At 51.2% G+C, this 13,734-nt stretch overlaps 1 protein-coding gene across 1 annotated transcript in view; it reads left to right on the forward strand.

The window, feature by feature from the left end:
• The window catches only part of PLCB3 (phospholipase C beta 3), a 114,994-nt gene that overhangs the window by 1,075 nt on the left and 100,185 nt on the right, over positions 1–13,734 (forward strand). The window lies entirely within an intron of this gene.

The raw sequence follows: 13,734 nt of genomic DNA on the forward strand, positions 1-13,734 counted from the left end.
TCCTCTTGAAGTGGCAGAGAAGTTTGAACTTGTGCTAGGAAGCAGGTCTCTCTCTCTCCCCCTCCCTCTTCTGTGTCCCTTTCCTGTCTTTTTCTGTGTATCTGTCTTATGGCGGGTACTCTCTGCCCCTTTTTCTTTCCTTGGCTCCTCTGTGGCAGTCTGACCCCGCTTCTGTGCCTGTCTCTCCATATCTTGTCGTCTTTCACGCTCTCTTCCTTTAGCTCCCTCCCTCTTTCACTCTCTCCAAAGGCTTGCCCTGGATTGCGAAAACTTTTGCAAGCCAAGCACATTTCAAAAGGTCTTCTTTTTTTTGTGCATAGATATATTTCTGGGAAAAAAAAAAACAAAACCCCAAATAAGGAAGTGGAGGAGTTGAGAATGGGAGATAAACAGAGTGGGGGGAGAGAGGATGGAGAGGTAACAGCACGGGGATGGCCCCCCCCCCCCCCCCCAGGTCCTTGAAAGAAAGTTTCCATCCAAAAGAAAAGCCCAAACCCAGCAAGCTCAAGGGAGAGTGGAAGGAAACTGTTGAGGAGAAAAGAAACAAATAAATAAGGGAGAGACCGGAACTGAGCTGGTGGCTTGGCTGCTTGCAGCTTTTCTTTTGGCACGCTGGGTGGCGGGGCTCTGGGGAAGGGGGTGGGAGAGGAGCGATGCCTTGGCTGGCACGGGGGCTGCTCATGCCAGGCACCCCTGGCCTGCCTGCAGCTGGGGATGTGCTGGAGGAGCTCCCTGGAACCTTAAGCAGGCTGGGAGGGGGGAGGGGAAGGCCGCTTCACAAAGTCTGCGGTGACTTTCCGAAGATCTCCCAAGATGGTGAATTTTGCCCTGTGGTGGAGGCACACCTAGCTGGGCTCACTGCTTGGGCAGAGTTTATGAAGGCAGCACAGTCCCCCCAGCTGCTGTTTTTGCACTTAATCCAGATGTTTTAACTGTTGGTTTATCAGGACGCGAATGTCATCTCTGCTGTAAATCTAACATGTTGGCTTTTGGGGGGGGAGTTTATGCCATCTTTTTTTCCTATGCTGTGGTTGAGTGATGCCAGGAGAGGCTGGGATTACAGGAGGGCTCCCGCACCCTGCTCCACGCCACAGCGCCTCCTGTGGGAGGAGACCGGGATTGCCGGGGCTCTGGGCTTCCTCACAGCCATCCTACCCTGTGCCTTGCTCTGCAGCATCTAAGGCTGGGCCTGCGGGAGCTGTGAGCTCCCCCTAGAGCCTGCGCTCCTGCACCCTTGCTTACAGCGCCTCCTGCCGAGAGCAGCCGGAACTGCGGAAGCTGGACGCTGCCATCGCTTGCTCTCCACCTTCCCCCCCCCCCCCCTTCTTTCCTCATTCCGTCTCCCTCCTTCCCCCCCTTCTAAGCCTGCCAGTCTTGCTATTTCATTGTCTCCTCTCCCCATCCTCTTCTTCTTTCTCTTTTTGCTTCATTCGTTTAGTTGCTGTGGCTATAATTTATATATCGGCAAAAGCGCTACAGATTGTTACTCTGGTCTCATACATAATATAATGCTCTCTGTACTTTCTGGGTGGAGTATATTCACGGGCATGGGCCATCGCAACTCCCTTTTCTTTTAATTTCTTCTCACTCTGTCCTTTTCTGACTCTCAGAATTAAAAATCTTTTTGTGGTTTGACAGTTTCTGCATTTGTTGCCGCAGTACTACTTAGGGCCTGTTTGTGAAGGGTTTTTTTTTCTCATTATGTGCCTATGGGGAAAAAAATCAGGCTTTCAGAGTAGTTATAAACAAAATAAACTTAAGTGCAAACAGAACAATAACGAGGCTTTCTGGATTCTGAGGTTTGACTGTATTATCTTTGAACATGTTATGTCTCTGGCCTGATATTTTGCTGCTTTAGCTGTTGTTTCTCCAGTTTCCCTCAGGATTAGATAGTTTTTCGTGCTTATTCTTTTGCGAGAAGTCTGATTTTTCTCTCTCTGCTTCAGGGAATGTGCCTTTCTTCTATCTTTTTGCATTTTCAGAATCTGGTTTCATGGGATTTCCAGTTCAGTTTTCTCTGCACATTTCTATTTCTAATGTGTGGGCCCTTATTCTGTATTTGGTGAGGGTCAGGTCTGTGTTTTCTGTGTGTGACTGAGGTGACGGATTCTGCTAGTGTGTAAATCCTACGTAGGGATCTATATTTATTTGTTTGTTTTTATATACCGATGTTCATGAAAACATATCACGTCGGTTTACACTTAAGGGCAAATCTTCATTTAAAAACATTTGCATTTCAAACATAAAGGAAAAGATATACAAATACATAGTTTCATAATAAAATATTAAAATAGATAAGACAGAATTTAAAATTAAAAATTAAAGTTTCGACTTCCGGCGATGACGTCACCGGTAAGGGAGGAAGCATTCTGAGCTCTGGGACCCTTCGCCGGCCTCCCCCCCCTGGCAACGATACCTGCGGCAATAAGCTTAGGAGGGCTTTCATCGCAGCTGGGCCCCTGCTGCAGCCACTTTCGGCGCTCGGGTGCGGCGGATGGTGGCGGATTCGGCCGGGAGGAAACGTCAGCTCAGCGCGGTGATTTCAAGATGGCGGACGGCACGGTGCGCTGCCCCCGCCCCCCCCCCCCCCCCTTTGTTGTTGCCTTAGGTTGGCGGAACGGCGGCGATTCACCTCCGGAGCCCTCCTGACAGCATTTCACCGGGTCCGGAGCCTCAGGCGAGCGGCAAAAACAACAACAACAAAAAAAAAAAACCCCACCCCAGAACCGGGCGAAATTGCAGGAGAGCTTGCCTGGCTGCAAGAGCAGCCGCCCCAGGGAGTTTGCTGGAGCGGGGGCTGGCGTGTGGGGACTCTAGCCTGTAGCATCTAAGGCATCTCTCAAGGGGACTCTGCTATCTCCTGCCCGTCTCTGGTTCCCTGCGTGAGGGGAGGACGGACTGGGCCCCCGAGCCAGCTGGTAGCAGTGCCTTGAGTGACTTAAGACTGATGATCTGATCAAGCGTCTCTGGCACCTCAGCGGGCCTTGTGCCGCCAAGTGTCCGCCCTGCGCCCTTGGCTTTGGCTCCTCTGGTTGAGGTAACTGGCCAGAATCTCATTGACGGCGGACTCAGGGCCACGTGCCTTGCCCCACCCTCCCCCGAGGGCCCAGTTCATTCCCAGGAGCGTGGGCGATGCGACAGAGAAACGCGCGAAAAAGTGCTGTCTGCCGCTTCTAAGATGGCGAAGCCCCTGCAGGAACCAAGGTCTTAGATTCTCTATCCGCAGACGCTCTGAGTGTCACGGCGGCATTGGATCTTCGCCTCACTAAAATACAAGCCTCCACGGAGGATATTAAATCGGCCTGGGAAGGACAAACCAAGCGTTTGGACGAAGCGGAACATGATCCTATCGGATCACGGTGATCGCCTGGGGGAATCGCAGCGCCGTGTGGAAGTACTCCAGGCGTGAGTTACTGGCTAAGATCGAGGACTTGGAGGACAGGAGTCAGCGTAATGACATTCGCATCGTAGGCGTGCCAGAGTCTGCGAAGGACGATGACCTGCCTGCTTTGGTGGGAACCTGGCTGCCCGCGCAGCTTGGGCCGGCTTCTCCGGTGCTCCGCTGATTTGTGAGCGAGCTCACCGTGTAGGAGTGCTGCGGGAGGGGCCGGCGAGACCCAGACCCGTGATGGCGAGAATATTGTGCTGGGCTCACTAAAACTAGGATAATGCGGGCATTCAAGCAACAAGCCGCCACGGAGTACCAAGGTCACGAGATTCATCTTTTCGATGACTTCTCGGCTGCCGCGAAGGCGCAGCGGAAAATGATGTCACCGGCGTGCACGGAGCTGCACAAGCGAGGCATTAAAAATCGGCCTGCTCTATCCGGCCAAGCTGCGGGTCTCTCACGATAACAAAGTACTCTTTTTTTTTTTTTTTTCACTAGTAAAGAAGACGTGGAGAAATTCATTGCTACCTTGCCCCGGGCTGATGGAGAGTGAAGGGCATTTACCTGCTGGCCTTGATGGCAGTGTTGTTATTGTTGGCCATTTCCAAGGCCGGACGTAATCTGCTGTTTGCTGGCCGCGGACCTTATCTTATGCCTACGACTTAAGGGGATGGAGTATCCTGCGCTGAGTAGCTCCTCCTGGGCCTTGGACCTGGGACCGTAGGCTTTAAATCTTTCTCGCTTTTCCAGTTAGTGAATTTTAGAAGTTCCCAGGTGTTTGTGCCTTTTTGGAGGGCCGTTTTTCTATTGCAATGTTGCCATCGAGGCGGGGCTGGGGGGGGGGGGCGGGGCGGGTTAGAGGGGAGACCCCCTCCGCCATCCTGCTGCAGGGTGGGGAGGAGTGGCTCTGAGTCTCTTGGGGCGGGTGAGGAGGGGAGTGGGCAGTGAGTGTCTGTGTGTGGATGTGGATGGGGTGTGTGAATGGGAGGTTCTGGGTGTCAGGGACATGACAGAGGGGGGGGACGGGGAATAAGAAAACTGAGACTAGGGGACTTTGGGACACTTTGTATGTGAGATCCGACGCTTGCGGCTTAGGCTGGGGAGCTGCAAGGTTGCCTATTGTGTGGGTTTTGGCGTTCTGTGCTGATTGGTGGAATGGCAAAGGTTAGAGTGACCACCTTAAATGTAGATGGCATACACTCCCCTCTGAAGCGGAAGAAGTTGGCTCAATTTAGTCGTATGAACTCCCAGGTGGTTTTTCTCCAGGAAACCCATCTGTGCGATACTGAGCATCGGAAGCTTAAACCAGGGAGGCTGGGCCCTATGCCTGTACTCCTCTTACACGGCCCGCAAACGTGGCGTAGCTTTGCTGGTTCACAGACATTTTGCCATTCCAAATCGCTAGAACCTGTCATGATGAGGAGGGGTCGCTATGTTCTTCCAGCCGGGGTTTCCTACCAGCAGAAGGTGGTGTTTTGTAATGTGTACACCCCCAACGTTTACTGACAAGAATTCTTTTCTCATTTGCTGGGGGCTATTGGCAGACTTTTCTGATCATGTTTTGGTGGTGGGGGGGCCAATAAGCAGATAGATTGTAAACCGGCCAAGCCCACTGCCGCACGTGATCCACACCAAGGGGTCCATTTTTTACGCCCCGAGCTCCAACTCCTGGATGTGTGGCGTGTCCCGCATCCGTGTGAGACGGACTTTACTTTTTTTTTTTCCAACCCACGCCAGGCCTATTCGCGCTTGGACTATTTATTGATCTCTGACAGGTGGTTCCCTAGGGTGGAGGAGGCGACTATTGGGGTTATAGCTGTCTCAGATCGTGCCCACCCCGTGTCGGCCCTTTTGACCTGTGAGCGTGGCCCACGCCCCCCCCCCGTCATCGTGGCGCAGGCGACCCGATCTTTACCTTAAGCCAGGATTTTTCATGCTCCTTTACAGCGCTGCTGGAAGGACTACGAGGCGTTCACTGCCGCCCCGGACGTTTCAGCGGCTACGCTGTGGGAGGCCGGGGGGAAATCATTGCCTACGTAGCCAGGAATAATAGGCAGCGGAAAGCTGAGATCCTGCGCCTTACCAAGGTGCTCAGGAGGGCGCAGTCGAAACATGTGGTTGATATGACCCCCGGAAGCTAAAGGCCAGGCTGATCAGGCGCGGGAAGCCCTCAATAACCTACTATGTCAACGGGCGTCAAAATCCCTTCGGTGTTACCGGTGTCGGTTGTATAAATACGGGAACCGTGCCAGTAAATTGTTGGCCAATTTAGTGCGCCCTCGGGACCAGGGGAGGGCAATTGTAGGTATTAGGGATCGTCAGGGTAAACACGGAGCTGCCCCAGAGGACATTGCTGCCAGATTCTTTGAATACCATCCACAGCTGTATGCGGAGAACCCTCAGGACCGGGTGGTTACTGAGGCCCTTTTTCAGAGCATTCCCTGGCCGTGCTTATCTTCGGACCAGCGGTTGACTCTTAATGCCCCCTGTTAGTGATCAGGAGGTATACGCGGCCATACAGAAACTCAAATTAGGGAAAGCTGCAGGGGCAGGACGGCTTGGGCTCCGAATTCTATAAAATTTTGAAACTTTCCCCCTCGTCACCCCTTAGGTCACTTTTTATAATGAGTTGCTGGACCTGGGCACGTTGTCGGCAGCCTTAAGTCACTCGGTCATCGTGGTCCTCCCGAAGCCGGGCAAGGACCCGTTGGAAGTCGGCTCGTGCCGACCAATTTCTCTCCTTCACGTCGACCTCAAGCTGTTGGCAACTATGTTGGAGGCGCGCTTGAGTGGTTTACGTCCCTCTCTCATTCATGGGGACCAAACGGGGTTGGTTCAGGGGCGTCAGGGAGTGCGCAATGTGAGGCGCCTGATTTGCATCTCTCAGCTACTCCTCTGGGGAGGGGGGGAGCGGCGATTCTTAGCCTTGACACGGAGAAGGCGTTCGAGTCATTGTCTTGGGACTACTTGTTTTGGGCGCTGCGACAGTATGGAATTTCGGGGGCGTTCTTGAAGTGGCTCGAGTTACTGTACCACAGCCCCAGTGCTAGCATTCTAGTGAACGGAGCCCCAACGCCCTCATTTGATCTAGACTGTGGGGTCCGACAGGGATGCCCTCTCTCCCCGTTACTTTTTATTATGGCCCTTGAACCCTTAGCCACTCGCCTGCGGGGGGGATCGCCGGGTGTGGGGTATTAGTGTGGATAATCACCCCCTCAAACTAGCGATGTTCGCTGATGACCACCTACTTTTTGTGGATTATTGATCTGTTTGCTCAATTTCAGAGGGTGGCTGGCCTGACAAATCAATTTTGCTAAGTCAGAAGCGTTGGCGTTGGACCTGCGGCTGCAGCATACATGGGATGGCCCCCCTTTTCCTCTCTGGTGGGCTGCTGACAAACAGGAACAGCGGCAGAGCGCCCCAGGCTTCTAATTGCGTATTTGGGCGTTAAGGTCATAAAGACTCGCCTCGGAACCTGGCGAGTCTTTATGACCTTAAGGTGCGGCCTGTGCTGGGTGAGGTACAGACGCAATTAGAAGCCTGGGGCGCTCTGCCGCTGTCCCTGTTTGGGAGGTGTGCGCTGATCAAAATGGTAATTGCCCCCCAAATTATCTATGGGTTACATACGATTCCTTGCTGGCTCAAGGTTAAGGATCTTAAACGACGGTGTGCCTCGATACAAAAATCTTTATGGAAGGGGAGGAAGGCGCGCCTTAGTTACGTGACGCTGACGTGCCCTAAGGGAAGGGGAGGGATACGGCCTGCCAGATTTCCGACTCTACAATGCCGCTTGCCAGTTGCGCTTCGTGGGAGAATGGCTTACTGACCCTTACCGTCACTGTGAGCCGGGCCTGTTGAGTCCATGACAGCGCCTTGGTCCCCTTTTAAGCCTCCTACAGACGAACGAGGGAGCGCGGCGGGTGCTGAGCTTTCCTAGAGTGCTGTTAACTCCACGCCTTCGGGCCTGGCGTTGGCTGAGGTCACGGGGGAGCCTGGGGACCTGGCAGGGCTAACTTCACTGTTGATGCCGTTCCTGGGGAATGTGGGATTTGTGCCGGGGAGGGTCAGAGGCGTTAGATTTCAATTCTGGGCCCGCGAGGGAGAGGTATTTGCATTTCACTGCTATGATCACGACGCGTATGTCTTGCTAGACTATGCGACTCTGGCTGCTAACTACCATTTACCTCACAAGCACTTCTTCGCTTACTTGCAAGCAAGGCATTACTTGGCCTCCTTCCACTGGACACCAGAGGTCAGGGCGGGCGGAGTCCGCTTTTGCCACCAAAGTGTTTGACGCGGCCCTGCTCGCTAACACTATCTCCGGGTGGGTCAAGTTTGGCCGGACCTTACGAATGGGCAGCCGACTGGAACATTTGGCGGTCAAGTGGTCCACGGAACTTGCCTTGCCTCTTACACCTCTACATTGGTCTTCGGGAACTCCAGTTCAAAATCTTGCACCGCATTTATTGTACTGATGTCCGTCGATTCCAGATGGGGGTGTACGGACTCCCCTCTTTGTATCAGATGCAGGGCTGCTGAAGGGGCACTCTCACACCGCCTCTTTCACTGCCGGACTCCGAATAGCTTTGGGGGGTTCGGTGGCAGATGTCATTTTGCACTGTACCACCGCCTCGCTACCTGCCTCTGGCCAATTTCTGTTATCTAGTCCCCCCCCAGGCCTGTACTCCTGTCCTATGTCGTTCCAAAGATAAATTTAGCAGAGTGGCCGTCCTCCTGGCGTGCCGCACGATGCTTTCCGACTGGGCGGCCCTAGATGCAACCCCGGTCGGTGCTGGCCTGGTCTCGGCGAATGGCCTTATTCCTTCAGCTGGAACGTATGGATTTTATCCTGGGTAAACGGAAACCGGACCAACTGTACAAGGCCTGCTGGCAGGTTTGCGTTCCTCTGTTAGCGGCCACTGTCCGGGAGGGGCTACGGGCTGGGGGCTATGAGCCTGAATGGTATACTCCCGGGTCTCAGTTGGGGAGGGAGGGGCGGAAAGTGGCGACAAGGGGAAGAGTGTGGTAGGGTGAATGGAGTGTGGTATGTGTGAGGGAGTGTGTGTTGTATGGGTTGGACGTATGGTGGGTTGGGTATGGGGTAAAAATGGAAAATAAGATGGGATGGCGACATGCTGGTGGTTTTATTGTTGCCAGTTTATATTAGCAAATTGCACTGTCTCAGTTGTTCTGCAGTTGGTTATACCTGTCCTTGTGTGGAACTTCTTCCCTGTTCATGTTCTATCCCAATAAATTTTTTTTTTTTTTTCAAAATAATTTTTAAGTTTCAAAAGATAAAAGCAGTAGTTAAAATAATAAATAATAACTATTAAATATTAAAAGGGCATAAAATCAGAGAAATTATTGGAAGGCCTGTTGGAACAGCCATGTTTTTACGCCCTTTTTAAATTAATTTAATATCTGATTCCGTCCGTAAGTCTTGTGGCAGGGACTTCCATAATATTGGTCCGGCAATGGAAATTGCTCTTTCACGGGCATTTGTTGAGATGTGCAATTTTGGGAGCTGGTATTGGCAGCGTCCCAGTGCCAGTTGATCTTTTCGTTCTTGCAGGAGTATGAAAACGTAAGACTGAAGTTAGCCATTATACAATGTTTTATGGATTAATGCTAGAACTTTGTGTTGGGTTCTATATTTGACAGGTGTTTTCTCAGAGGCGGTGTATTGGTATTTTAGGGTCCGGTGTAACATTTAGCAGTGCTGCCTTTTCATAGGTGGAGTTGTTACTGTTTGAGTTCTGGCAGTTAGTGCTGTTACAGTTATGGCAGTTTGCTACATAGATTCTAAGGCCTGGATTCTCTAAGAGAATCCGGTGGTAATGGGGGGGGGGGGGGGGGGCCTGCGAAAGCCGGCAGCCATTGCACCACTGCGGTGCACTGGCTGCCGGCTTTCGCACCAAATAACTACACCATAAAAGGTGTAGTTATTTGGTGCGAAACTGGCGTCGATAAGGGTCCTTACCTTTCACCGCCAGCGATGTTTTCGCAGCGTCGGCCCCGGTGCCGCCCCGACTCCTCCTCTTCCGGGGCCGACTCCACGCCATTTAGTGATCGCACGCGAAAAATGTCCCTTTTCGCGTGCGATCGCTTTTGAAAATGACCCCCTCTGACCGTCTTCTTTTTGTACGATTTTGTGCTACCACAAAGTGTCTGGTAGTGCAGGGTCTCTCTCTCTCTCTCCTTCCTTCCTCCATTCTGTTCATTCCTCAGGACATTTAGAGATTGTTAATGTGTTTGCTCAACGCTGAGAGGACATGTTTAGCAGCTAGGTGCCAAGCGCTGCTGCCAATATTATGAACAAGTTGTCAGGCTGCTGTGGATACCTTGCAGCCAAGTGAAGAGCTTTTCCCAGCTCCGGGTTTGAAGAGGCTCTCTCAGGAATGGAGGATGTACCGCAGAAGTGGGCCATGGACACAGGGTAAGCCCAGGAGCTGCTCACATATATCAGTAGCGAAAACCTAGCACAACCCTGCTTTGTGTCTGTCAACTACTGTACCTGCCATCTAACTCGAGTAGTCAAATCCAAATATCCGCATTATGAACAAGATGCTTGTTACGTGTACACAGTACTGTACGGTACATGTTAGAGACAGTCCCTGCTCCATGGAGCTTACAATCTATTCAAAACGAACATACGTAGCAAACAAGAGTCTGTGGGAAGTGTCTTTTTGCGGATGACACTAAGATCTGCAACAGAGTGGACACGCCGGAAGGAGTGGAGAGAATGAGACGGGATCTAAGGAAACTGGAAGAGTGGTCGAAGATATGGCAGCTGAGATTCAATGCCAAGAAGTGCAAAGTCATGCATATGGGGAGCGGAAATCCGAATGAACTGTATTCGATGGGGGGGGAAAGGCTGACGTGCACGGAGCAGGAGAGGGACCTTGGGGTGATAGTGTCTAATGATATGAAGTCTGCGAAACAATGCGACAAGGCGATAGCAAAAGCCAGAAGAATGCTGGGCTGCATAGAGAGAGGAATATCGAGTAAGAAAAGGGAAGTGATTATTCCCTTGTACAGGTCCTTGGTGAGGCCTCACCTGGAGTACTGTGTTCAGTTCTGGAGACCGTATCTACAAAAAGACAAAGACAAGATGGAAGCGGTACAGAGAAGGGCGACCAGGAAGGTGGAGGATCTTCATCGCATGACGTACGAGGAGAGATTGAAGAATCTAAATATGTACACCCTGGAGGAAAGGAGGAGCAGAGGTGATATGATACAGACTTTCAGATACTTGAAAGGTTTTAATGATCCAAAGGCAATGACAAACCTTTACCATAAGAAAAAAATCAGCAGAACCAGGGGTCACGATTTGAAGCTCCAGGGAGGAAGATTCAGAACCAATGTCAGGAAGTATTCTTCACGGAGAGGGTGGTGGATGCCTGGAATGCCCTTCCGGAGGAAGTGGTGAAGACCAGAACTGTGAAGGACTTCAAAGGGGCGTGGGATAAACACTGTGGATCCATAAAGTCAAGAGGCCGCCAATGAAGAGTGGGTGACTCGCCAGAATGATGGCTACTGCCTGGAGACAATACCCTTAGTCAATAAACATACACATGGTTACTGTGACTCCAACATCACTCTAAGATTCAACAGCATGAGGAAATGTGGAAAAAAAGGATTTGCACTCACAATGACGGGAGTAGCTGGCTTGTTACGGCGGTTACTACCCCAAACCAAATATCCAGATTACTACCTCCACCTTCCTCTATTCCTGATGCCTTTCAACTAGCTTGATCACTCCATTCTTATACTTCACTTTCAATGCATATCCAGCATAGTTCTCTGCTTCAACAGCAGGGGAAAAGAAAAACTGTTACTTCACACATCCAGCAGAGCTCTCTGCTTAAACGGCAGGGGAGAAGAAAAAAGGGTTCGCACTCACAAAGCGGGGAGTAGCTGGCTTGTTACGGCGGTTACTACCCCAAACCAAATGTACCTGATACTTCACTCTCGACGCATATCCAGCATGGCTCTCTACTTCAACGGCATCGGAGAAAGACTGATACATCACGAATTTCCAGCATAGCTCTCTGCTTCAACGGCAGGGGAAAAGAAAAACTGATACTTCACGCATATCCAGCATAACTTCAACGGCAGGGGAGAAGAAAAAAGGATTCACACTCACAAAGCGGGGAGTAGCTGGCTTGTCACGGCGGTTACTACCCCAAACCAAATGTGCCTGATACTTCACTTTCGATGCATATCCAGCATAGCTCTCTGCTTCAACAGCAGGGGAGAAGATAAACAACCAATAAGGGCTGTATAACATAATCTGGGTAAAAACAAATAAGCATGGGTGTAGCTTGCTTATTGCGGCGGTTACTACTCCTACTACCTCTAACTAATCAAGCTAGATATTTCACTTGGATGCAGCTCCTCCACCGCTCTCTACATTAATGGCGGGGGTGGAAGGGAATTAGAACCAAGAGCTAAGAGAAACAGATAAGTATGGGAGAAGAAATGAGGGAAGCTTGCTGGGCAGACTGGATGGGCCATTTGGTCTTCTTCTGCCGTCATTTCTATGTTTCTATGTTTCTATATTGATTGCAGAGAAGTGGTCAGGAGTTAAAAGCAGCCTTAAAAAGGTGAGTTTTTAGACTGGACTGGAATATTTCAGTCATCTGGCACTGCAAGGTGGAAAGCATGGTGTTGAGTTGGTAGTGAAGGAGGAGAGCGACTTGTGAACAGAGTTCATGAGGGAAAGGTGTAGGAGGAGATAAGAGAGGAGAGAGAATGAGGAGCGAAAGCCCTTGTAGGTAAGAGAAGTTTCAACGCAGAGGACGGCGAGCCAGTGTAGTGTCTTGAAGAGGGGTTCATGCACGCAGCGATGTAGCAGGAAGATAAGTCGTGCAGTCGACTCTTGAATAGACAGCAGTGGAGAAAGGTGGTTCAGTGGGAGACCCACGAAGAGCGGGTTGCAGTAGTCTAAGCTGGAGGCGATAAGAGGGTGGATATGTGTTTTGGTAGCAGGCTCATTAACAGGCCGATACAGAGTGGTGTGCTCGCCGAGAACATCGTTTAGCCCCCGTTTGGCCGTGCATTTTTGACGCGTTATTATTACCCCTTATACTGTAAGGGGTAATAGCGCGTGGAAAACGCGCGGCCATCCCCCCTGCATTTGTATGAGCCTGCAGGATACTGAAAGTAAAATGTGCGGCCAAGCCGCACATTTTACTCTCAGGAATCAACGCCTGCCCAAAGGCAGGCGTTAATTTCAGACAGCACCGGGCAAATGTACAGAAAAGCAGAAAAAAATGCATTTCTGTACACCCTCCGACTTAATATCATAGCGATATTAAGTCGGAGGCCCCAAAATTTAAAAAAAACAAAACTTCTTTAAAAAAAAAAAAAAATAAAAAAAAAAATCTGCCCGCGGGTTGGAAGACGGACGCTCAATTTTGCCGGCGTCCGTTTTCCGAACCTGTGGCTGTCAGCGGGTTCGACAACCGACACCGGTAAAATTAAGCGTCGGTTGTCAGACCCGCTGACAGCCGCCGCTTCCACTAATAAGGAGGCGCTAGGGACGCGCCGACACTAATTTAAATAGTGTATTGCGCGCCCAGGAGAGCGGGCGCTCGCCTCGGAGCGCCCGCTCTCCTGCAGTTTTTTTTAATCGGCCTGTAAGGAAGAGATGGATTTTAGCACTAATATATAGAAGAAGAAATAACACACTTTAGCAGTGATTTGGATGGGTGTAGAGAAGGAGGGAGAAGCATCAAAGAGGACCCCAAGGTTACGGACCGAGGGGACTGGGAGGATGCGTGACATCCACAGAGTCACAGAAAGAGGGAAAAGTGGATGTGTGTTTGGGAGGGGGGGGGGGGGGGGGAGGGGACAAGAAGTTCCAAGGTCATGTTAAGTTTAAGATGGCAGTTTTTTTTTTCCTCCCACTGAATTCTGGGATTTGCAGTCCTCCTTTCCTCACAGAAACATGACTTAGACTTTAACGGGAATAAAGTTGTACTCCCTTCTCCTCCTGCCTCCAGAATTGTGCCCCACTATCCACCTGGGACCAGAGTTTCCTGTTTCCTCAGCCTGCTTTATAGCAAGGACTGATATTGCTATGTGGTGGGGGTAGGGGGTGGAGGGAACCCTTGGGCTGTAGACGCTTTGGGGCATCTCCTCACCTAATTCTAACTGGCTGATGCATAGCGGATGGCACTGGAGCGTGTTCCTCTCTCGTCATGTCTAGAGCAGTCCTGCTCTTAACCCGCCCTGTGCCCCTAGCTCTGAGCGAGGCCTCTCACCTCCTCCGCCTTTGCAGCCTCCCTCTGCCCCTTGCTTGGAGAGACTGATGGCTCCTGTCATCTCTTCCGGCCTTTTCC

The sequence above is a fragment of the Rhinatrema bivittatum genome, chromosome 8 (assembly GCF_901001135.1).
Source record: "Rhinatrema bivittatum chromosome 8, aRhiBiv1.1, whole genome shotgun sequence".
Classification (NCBI taxonomy): Eukaryota; Metazoa; Chordata; class Amphibia; order Gymnophiona; family Rhinatrematidae; genus Rhinatrema; species Rhinatrema bivittatum.